General features: G+C 35.3%; 1 long non-coding RNA gene across 1 annotated transcript; it reads left to right on the top strand.

The window, feature by feature from the left end:
• On the top strand, window positions 2,132-3,810 carry LOC108660891. The gene is made up of 3 exons (XR_001926594.1): window positions 2,132-2,161; window positions 2,806-2,890; window positions 3,773-3,810. It is a non-coding gene; the product is annotated as an uncharacterized LOC108660891 (long non-coding RNA).

The raw sequence follows: 9,806 nt of genomic DNA, 5'->3' as shown, positions 1-9,806 counted from the left end.
TTCTCTGAACATTTGATGGAAAACATCCATGATTGAAACTTCTTCAAAGTTAGGTGGAGATGGCTGTTTTGGCTGTGGTTCATGATGGGATGGAAAGTTTTCAAATGAGTCAAGCACTTCAATGCCTTGATTGGATTCATCTTTATTTTGAGGCTTAGGAGTGGGAGATTTTCTTGGCTGAACTGATTTTGGTTCATGACCTTCAGGCTGGAAGGTAAGACTTTCAGCAGCTTGTTCTGCTGGTGCTGAGCTTGCTGTTCTAGAAATGTCTTCAGTTGCAGAACCAACAGGTGATTTTCCTTTTTTTTCATTAAGTTTTCTAGCCCTTTCAACTTGTCCTTAATTTTCTGAATCTTTATTAATTGATCAGTGAGTTTTCCATCGATCTTCATTAACAAGTTCAAAATCATTTCATTTGAGATCTGGGAGGAAGCTACCTCTGTCTGAGCAGGGATTGTAGAGACTTTGGGGGTCTTGACAAACTTTTCTCCCTCAAGTTTGTACCCCATCTTTGGCAAACTTCCTAGGTAGATTGCCTGGTTCGTGCTTTTTACTTGATCATTCTTATATCTTGAGCTCCATATCCCCTTTTTCTTCACTAGTGATGTGATTATGTTCCCATAAGGCAGATTTACTTTATCAATTTCACAAGCTCCTCTCATCCTTTCGATCATGAATCGGCCTAAGTTGAGTGGAGCAACATTAAAGGCATGCTTTATCAGCCACATGCCCTAAAGACTTACGTAGCTGAAGATGCCACTTTTCCCATGAATATTTTCAGCAATGAAGTAATGCAGGATTCTAATCTGTGGACTTTTAATTAAACTGGCATAACTTCTGGATGAATATCTTTCTTTCTTTCTTGTAATTATCTCCCACAAAGATAAGGGATCATAGTTCTCAGGAATTTCATAATCACTATCTTCACATTCAATCTTGAGCAGACTTCCCAAATCTACAACAGTCACCACAAACTCTTTTCCATTTAAGAAAACATTTAGACAATCATTACTAAAATCCTCAGGTTCCTCAAGTTCACTCTCATCTAATGCTATGCTTGCATAAAATTCCTTTACAAGACTAGCACTATAGGTTTTGTTTTTAAAAGTGCTAAGTTTCTTTAATTTCATTTCCTCAAAATAATCTGATAATCCTACTTAAATTTCAGGGGTCTCACCAAAGCTATCCCAGTCGATAAATTTACCACATATAATCGAAGCATTTTCTATCTTCTTAAACCTATCCTCATGAGCTTTATTTCTAAACTCTGAGGACAAAATATTACCTTTCTTGTAGGGTGTGAGACCTTGTCAAGCTCCATTAAAAGACGGTATTGTACCGAGTGGTACAACTAAGTTAAATCTAGCCTTGAACTAGTTCAAATAGAAATTCTAAGAGAAATTTGAAAATTTTTAAACCCACAGAATGGCTTAGAATAGTGATTCGGAGTTCAAGGTCCAGTTTGGAGTCCATCAAAAAAATTGATCGATTAGGGACAAAACGGTCATTTTACCATTTGATGATAAAATGGAGATTTTTAGCCAAGATTTGATCACATTTGACCAAGAATAATTATATGAGATATAATTATGATTATTGGAGTATAAAATGATGTTTAGCAGTGAAAAATTGTGATTCTCGGTATTTATGGAGCACAAGGGCAAAATGGTAATTTTGCCACTAAAGGACTAAACGAAAATTTTTTTAAACAATTTTTGCCCCATTTGGTTAATATTGATCAATATTAGTGTTATTTTAGGTTGAAAAGTAGAAATAATGAGATTCCGGTACATTTCGGAGTAAAAGGGCAAAATAGTAATTTTTTCACCCCAGGGGCAAATCGGTAAAATTTTCACCCCAGCACTTGTCAAGACCAAGGGATTTTAATTGTGGTAGGATTGGATAAATACCAGAATATTTGTGGTGGAAAATTAAGAAGAAAAAGTCAAAAAGTTAAAAATTGGGCCAATAAGCATGTGACACATGGCATGCTTGATTATTTTATTATTTTCTATAGAAATCAGCCCATTAAATCCCCAATTCCCTCACCATATTCGGCCTAGGCATCCAGCAACAAGAAAAAAGGAAGAACAAAAGGAAAAACAAGAAAACCTAGGTGGAAATTCAAAGAAAAAGTGAAGAAATCAAGGAAACAAGCTAGGTAAGTTAAAATTTCTTTAATTCTCCTTGATACCTAGCTTACCCATGCTTTTGTTCTTGATTTCCATGGTTGAATATTGAGTTATCATGATGAATTCAATTCTGAAAAATGGGTATGGAAGAGGAATTGTTGTTGGAATAATTTGATTTTAGACTATGTTAGTGTTTAGGGATAGTTAAGCATGGTTATGAACAAAAACACAAAAGAAATATTCAATTTCTCTAGGGTTCCTTGTTGGCCGAACCATGAGGGCTGAATATCAATGGGGGATTGTTTTTATTTCAAGGAAAATGGCATGGAAAATGATGAAGTAAGGTGAAACGGTTATGTAGAAAAAAATTCGATGCTAGTACACCAAATGACCAAATTTTTTCTATAAGGAATTGTGAGGGTTCTAATGCTGAATTTGGCTTTATTTAAATGTATGTGGTAAATTAAGGTATTAGAGGAGAAATGAATTAATTTGGAGGTGATTTGGACACAATCGCCGATTAATCGGGTGATCGGTCGAATTTAATCGATACCGTGATTAAGCGGTAATCGGACATATTTTTGCATTTACATATCAAGCATTAGTAGTTTAAATTAATTTATATCAATTTAGGGACAATATAGTAAATTCCTCGACTTTGTTATTTGTCAAGGTGGTGAGACGTCCGGAAAAGGCAAAGGAATTACGCCTGAGGACTATTAGTCAGAGTTCACCCGGAATCCGGATTTTCGACACCTGTGAGTGGACTGCCTATCAAAATTGTTTTGGGAATATGACTGTTTTGAACAAAGTGTTTGAATGATTTTATGCAATTTTTCATGAAAATGAATGCCTTGGGAACAAGCTTTTGAGAAAAGGTTTATGTTATGAAATGTGGTTATTATGGATTTCTATGTGGCTGCATTATGTTGATATACATATATGCTTGAATATAATGTTGTGTAATTATGTTGACTCGGCTATGTGCGAGTAGGGAGTGCGCATAAGCCGAGGATGACCCGGTTATGTGCGAGTAGGGAGTGCGCATAACCCGGTGATGACCCGGTTATGTGCGAGTAGGGAGTGCGCATAACCCGGTGATGACCCGGTTATGTGCGAGTAGGGAGTGTGCATAACTCGGTGATGACCCAGCCATGTGCGAGTAGGGAGTGCACATGAGCTGGTGATGATGATGATGAGTCGGTGATGGTGGTAATGGGTTGGTGAGATGATTATGATGGGTATGTATATATATATATATATATATACATATGTAAATATGTGTGATATAGCAAATTGATGGACAATGATTTATGGTTGTAATGTACATGAAAGTTGACACATTGTACTTTGAGAATTTTCATGAATTTTAGGTTGATTTTATTAGTTTAGCAGGATGGCTTTTTGTTGAGTGAGAAAAAATGTTTCTCTTGTTGCTCTGTTTTCACTGCAGCGAAATTCATGCTCGCTGTAGCGAGAAACTCTCGGGTTTGGAGGGGTTTTAAATAGGAATGAACTAAATTGCATTGTTTTGAAACAAGTGCTTCATGATTTTAAATTCTCCCTAATTGTTGCTTGTTCCCTTCCTTGTTCACTCACTGAGTATTGTACTCACGTTTTATAAAAATTCATGTTTTCAGATCAGGTGACTGTTGGACCCTAGATCGAGGAGTCCCCGTAGTGCATCTCCTGGGTATGTGTCTGGCATTCGATAGTAATCCCTTTTATTGTAAATGTCTCCGCTGGAAGTCATGGGTCCTTTTGTATTGTGAATACAATCTAACAATGTGAATATGTGTATGCAATGTAAATTGCTAAATACATGACTGGTATAGTGCATGTATATTATTATCGATAATGCCATTGTGTTTTGGCTATGTTCACACCCGGAAAAAGGTGTGTGTGTATGCATGATATGATAAATTTGTTAAGCAAAGGTAAATGGATAGGCTTGCTTGGGCTTAGTGAGCTATGCTCATTGAGCTCATGTGCCGGTCATGGCCCGGGAAATTGGGTCGTGACATAGGGTTTTCCTTTTTCTTTCTTTTTCTTTGATTTGTGTTCCTTCTCTGTTTGCTTTTTCCCAATTTTCTCAACCACAGAAGCGGACATAACTCGTTTCTTCTTCTTCTAAATTTCTACCAGTGGACTCTCTTCCATTGGTCGTTTTCCCTTTTTCTTTTCCAAAGCACTATTGGTTAATGTGGTTTTAGCCATTTTGGTTTTGAGCAATTTAGGTTTAGGGTTTCGTGAGTTTGAGAATGAAGGATTTCAATTTCAAAAGGGTCAGTTTCAAATGAGAGAAAATGCAGAAAGAATGAGTTAAGAGAGCTTAATTTTTCTCAAAAATTGTCAGTCTCTCCCTCTTTAAATATGGTTGGTAACCCCCTCTTCAAAATTCAAAAATTTGCCTCTCATTTTTATTTTTTTTAGTTAAGCAATTTTTCCCTCTTTTTCTTCACTCAGTAGGCTGTCTCTATTTCTTTTTTTTATTTTATTCATTCTATTAGACTGAGTCTTATTATTTAAGGAAACAGAATGCTCTTAGTTGATTAAGCGATTCTCTTAATCAACTAAGTACCTACTGTCTTATGAATTAAAATTTCACAAATTTCCTAAAGCTCCTGTACATTAATCAATCCTAGATTTCTCCTAATTTCACAAAATCTTTCCTCATTCAGGGGCTTGGTGAATATATCAGCTAATTGTTGTAAAGTGTTAACAAATTCAATCTTAATGTCTCCTTTCATCACATGGTCTCTAATAAAGTGATGTCTAATTTCAATATGTTTGGTCCTAAAGTGGTGGACAGGAGTTTTTGAGATGTTGATGGCACTTATGTTATCACAAAATATTGGTACATTATGCATTGTTACTCCAAAGTTTTTTAATTATTGTTTAATCCACAAAATCTGAGCACAGCAACTACCTAAAGAAATATATTCAGCTTCAGCTGTGGAGAGTGCAATAGAATTCTATTTCTTACTTGACTAGGACACAAGCATACTTCCTAGAAATTGACAAGTTCCACTAGTACTCTTTCTATCCGTTTTGCTTCCAGCAAAGTCTACATCTGAATATCCAATAAAACTAAAGGATGACTCTCTATGATACCATATTCCTAAAGTTTGTGTATCTAAGACGTATCTAAAGATTCTTTTAATAGCTATCAAGTGTGATTCTTTGGGTTGTGATTGAAACCGTGCACACAAGCATACACTGAATTGAATATCAGGCCTGCTAGCTGTTAAGTAAAGTAATGATCCAATCATACCTCTATAGAGCATTTGATCAACACTTTTTCCTTTTTCATCAGCATCAAGTTTTGTGGATGGACTCATTAGTACGCTAATTGATTTTAGGTTCAACATGTCAAACTTTTTCAGTATGTCGTGAATGTATCTTTCTTGGCTGATGAAGATTCCTTCCTCACTTTGTTTGATTTGAAGGCCAAGAAAGAATTTCAGCTCACCCATCAATCTCATTTTGAATTCACCCTGCATCTCTTCAGCAAAGTTCTTGCACAAAGCCTCATTAGTAGCACCAAACACAATATCATCCACATAGATTTAAGCAACAATTAAATCATTCAAGCATTTTTTCATAAACAATGTTGTATCAATGTTTCCTCTAACATACCCTTTTTCAACTAGAAACTTTGAAAGCCTCTCATACCAAGCTCTAGAAGCTTGTTTCAATCCATATAAAGCCTTATACAGTTTGAAGACATAATCAGGCTTTTCAAAGTCTTCAAATCCAAGGGGTTGTTTAACATAAACTTCCTTCTGGATGAAACCATTTAAAAAGGCACTTTTCACATCCATTTGGAATAATTTGAAGTTCATGAAACATCCAAATACCAGCAACAATCTTATAGCTTCTATCCTAGAAACAAGGGAAAAGTTTCATCATAGTCAATTCCTTCCTCTTGGTTATAACCTTGAGCCACTAACCTAGCTTTGTTTCTAATAACATAGCCTTGCTCATCTATCTTATTTCTAAACACCCATTTTGTGCCTACAATGGGATAATTTAATGGCCTAGAACCTAGTGTCCATACTCTGTTTCTCTCAAATTGATCAAGCTCTTCTTGCATGGCCAATATCTAGCTTTCTTCTTTTTCTGCCTCTTCAAAGCTTTTAGGCTCAATTTATGAGATGAAAGTTGTGAATTCACATGTTTCTCTAGTTCCTTTCCTAGTTTTAACTCCTTGTGAAATATCACCTATGATTTGGTCTTGTGGATGATCCTTGATATACCTCCAACCCTTTAAAAGATCATTGTGTTGATTTTCAGTCTGTTGCAAGGTTTCTAAATGTGGAGGTTCTGTTTCACTTCTTATGGAATTTTTTTCACTGTTTTTCTTATCATTAAGCTTATTTCTTCCATTTGTCTTTCAAGGTCATCTATATCATTTTCATCAGCTGAAATTTCCTTTTGCAAGGCATTAGATTCATCAAAAACTACATGGATAGACTCTTCAACTGTTAAAGATCTTTTGTTAAAGACTCTATAAGCTTTTGAGTTTAATTCATATCCTAGAAATATAGCCTCATCACTCTTAGCATCAAACTTTCCTAGATGATGTTTTTCATTGTTCAACACAAAGCATTTGCAGCCAAAATTTCTAAGGTGAAAGATGTTTGGTTTCCTACCTTTGTATAGTTCATATGGGGTTTTTGATATCATGGCCCTTATTGAGACTCTATTAAGAATGTAAGCTACTGTGTTGACAACTTCTGCCCAAAAGTACTTTGGTAGATTGTTTTCACATAGCATGGTTCAGGCCATTTCTTTTAAGGTTCGATTTTTCCTTTCAACCACCCCATTTTGTTGAGGTGTTCTAGGTTCTGAAAAATTATGATCCAACCTCTTTTCTTTACAAAAATTTCAATCTCATCTCCCTCAAACTCACCTCCATGATCACTCTTAATACTAACTATGACAAGTCCTTTTTCATTTTCAACCTTCCTACAATGATTTATAAATGCAGGTAGAGCATCATTCTTATGAGCAAAAAAGTAAACCCAAGTATACCTAGAATAGTCATCAACTATCACAAACCCATATGATTTACCTCTTAGGCTAGTTGTACTAATTGGTCCAAATAAATCAATGTGCAGCAGTTTTAGAGGTCTAGAAGTTGAGTCAATCTTCTTAGTTTTGAAGAATGTTCTAACCTGTTTACCTAGTTGGCAAGCATCACAAATATGATCATTCTCAAATTTAAGTTTGGGCAATCCAATAACCAGATTTTTTTTTTATCAATTTTGAGATGGTATGCTTGCTCACATGTCTAAGCCTCCTATGCTATAGCCAGCTATCATTTTCATCATTTGCTATGAGACATGTTTCACAATTAAGCTCAAGATCTTCTAGGTATATAACATACATGTTCTTTCTTTTTTTTCCTATGAATGAGGTTTTGTTGGTGCTAATGTCTATTACTTCACATTTATTTGAATCAAAGCATACTTTAAAACCTTTGTCACACAATTGGCTGATGCTTAATAAATTGTGTTTCAAACCTTTAACCAGCAACACATGACTGATTTGAGCTTGGGAGTTCTTACCAATGGTTCCTATACCATGAATTCTACCTTTTGAGTCATCTTCAAAAGAAATTGTACCTCCCTTTTTCTTGTCCAGCTCAGCAAATAGCATATCATTTCCAGTTATGTGCCTTGAGTAGCCACTTATCATGTACCATGGTTACTTCTCCTTCAGTTGAGCTCTTGAACATGGGTCTTTTAGGTTTGGCTCAACCTACAAAACAGATTTTTAGTTTTTCTTGATAGGTACCCATACCTTAATGGGTCCTTAAAGGTTAGCTGCTACACAGGATCCTTTTGGAACCTAAATTTTTTTATTTTCTGCATGCTTTTTTTTCTATAATAGTCATAAGATAAATGTCCAAGTTTACCACAAATATAACATCTAGATGAAACATTATCATAATTTTTCCTAAAGTATGTGTTTCTTTTTTATGCTTCTTTCCTCAAACTTTTAAGAGCGGCATTTTCTTCAACTACTTTTTGTAAAGCTTCAGTTCTATTTTCAAATTCCATTTTCAGAATTTCATAATCTGTTTTTGAATGTTCTAGTTCCATTTGAAGAATATTTCTTTATTCAAAAACAGAATTAAAGTCATGTCTAATCTTTTCTAATTCTGTTTCAAGAGATGTAGTCTTTTTCTTTAAAGTCTTATACTTTAAAGCAAGTTTTTCGAATTCATCATAAAGACATTCATACTCTTCTTGAAGTTCATCAATAAAAATGTGACAAGGGGTTGAAGATACCTTGGATTCATCATCCCTTGCCATCAAACATAAATTTGCTCTTTCTTCCACCTTTTCCTCATCAGCATCAGAACTTGAGACATCACTGTCGAACCAAGTTGCAACCACCATTGCCTTTTTTGATTTTCTGTTTTTCTTTGGAGTTTCATCCTTCAGCAAGGGGCATTCTAACCTGAAATGTCTAGGCTTCTTGCATTCGAAGCATATAACTTCTTCCTTTTTGTTCAACTCATTTTTATTTTAGGTTCTCCATGAAGAACCTTGATCTCTTCTATATCCTTTCTTAGCCAATCTACTGTCCCTTTGTCCCATGAGCTTTCTGAATCTTCTTGCAACCATTGCAAATTCTTTATTATCATCACAGGATAGATTGTCCAGTTCTTCTTTAAAGATGCTCGCTTTCAAGGTAATGTTTTTCTTCTTTTCTTTTGCTTCTCTCTTGTCTTCTTCTTCCTCTTCCTTAAGTTCCAACTCATGAATGAGAAGCGCTCCGCAAATTTCATCAAGGGTGATAACATTTAAGTCCTTGGCTTCATGAATGGCAGTCACCTTTGGCTTCCAATTTTTGGGTAGGCTTTTAAGAAGTCTTTTGACAATTTCATGTTTAGGAATTGGTTTGCCTAGTTGACTGAGTTTATTTGTAATGTTTGTGAACCTATCTAGCATGCTGGTGATATCTTCACTAGGTTCCATCTTAAACATCTCATAATTGTGGGTTAGGAGGGCTATTTTGGACTCCTTAACTTGTGAAGTCCCTTCATGTATAATCCTAAATTTGTCCTATACTTGTTTAGTTGTGGTACAACTTGACACTTTGTTAAACTCAGTGGGAGTTAAAGCACAATGCAAAGTGTTTATTGCCTTAAAATTTGTTTGGACCTTTTTGGTTTCAGCCTTAGTCCATTCAGACCTTGGCTTGGAAATCATTTCATTGGTTGTTACGTTTAAGGTTGAAGGAGTGAAGGGTCCATCAGTGATGACATCCCATATCTCATAGTCTATTGCTTTTATATAGATTGACATTCTAGTACTCCAATAGGGTAATTTAAGCCATCAAACAAAGATGGTCTGTTTGTGGACTGTCCCTCAGCAACTATTGACTTTTGAAGAGCCATTAGGATATCTCTTAGGATGTTAAGCCTTGAGAAAAAGGGATAGGCTCTGATACCACTTGTTGGTCCCAAGTAAATGTGCTTAGGGGGTGAATAGCACTTTTTGGCTCTTACTAAATTGACCACTAATTTTGAGCAAGTTGAAAATTAACAATGAGAAATCTGAAGCAAGATAAGGGAATAATTTAAGAAATAATGAAAATAAAAACAAAAATAGAACAAACAATGCACCAGAATTTAGATTGGTTTAGTCAAAAACCTAT

The sequence above is a fragment of the Theobroma cacao genome, chromosome 2, assembly GCF_000208745.1.
Source record: "Theobroma cacao cultivar B97-61/B2 chromosome 2, Criollo_cocoa_genome_V2, whole genome shotgun sequence".
NCBI lineage: Eukaryota > Viridiplantae > Streptophyta > Magnoliopsida > Malvales > Malvaceae > Theobroma > Theobroma cacao.
Note: the sequence above shows the minus strand (reverse complement) of the source record. Positions and strands in the feature narration are given on the sequence as shown.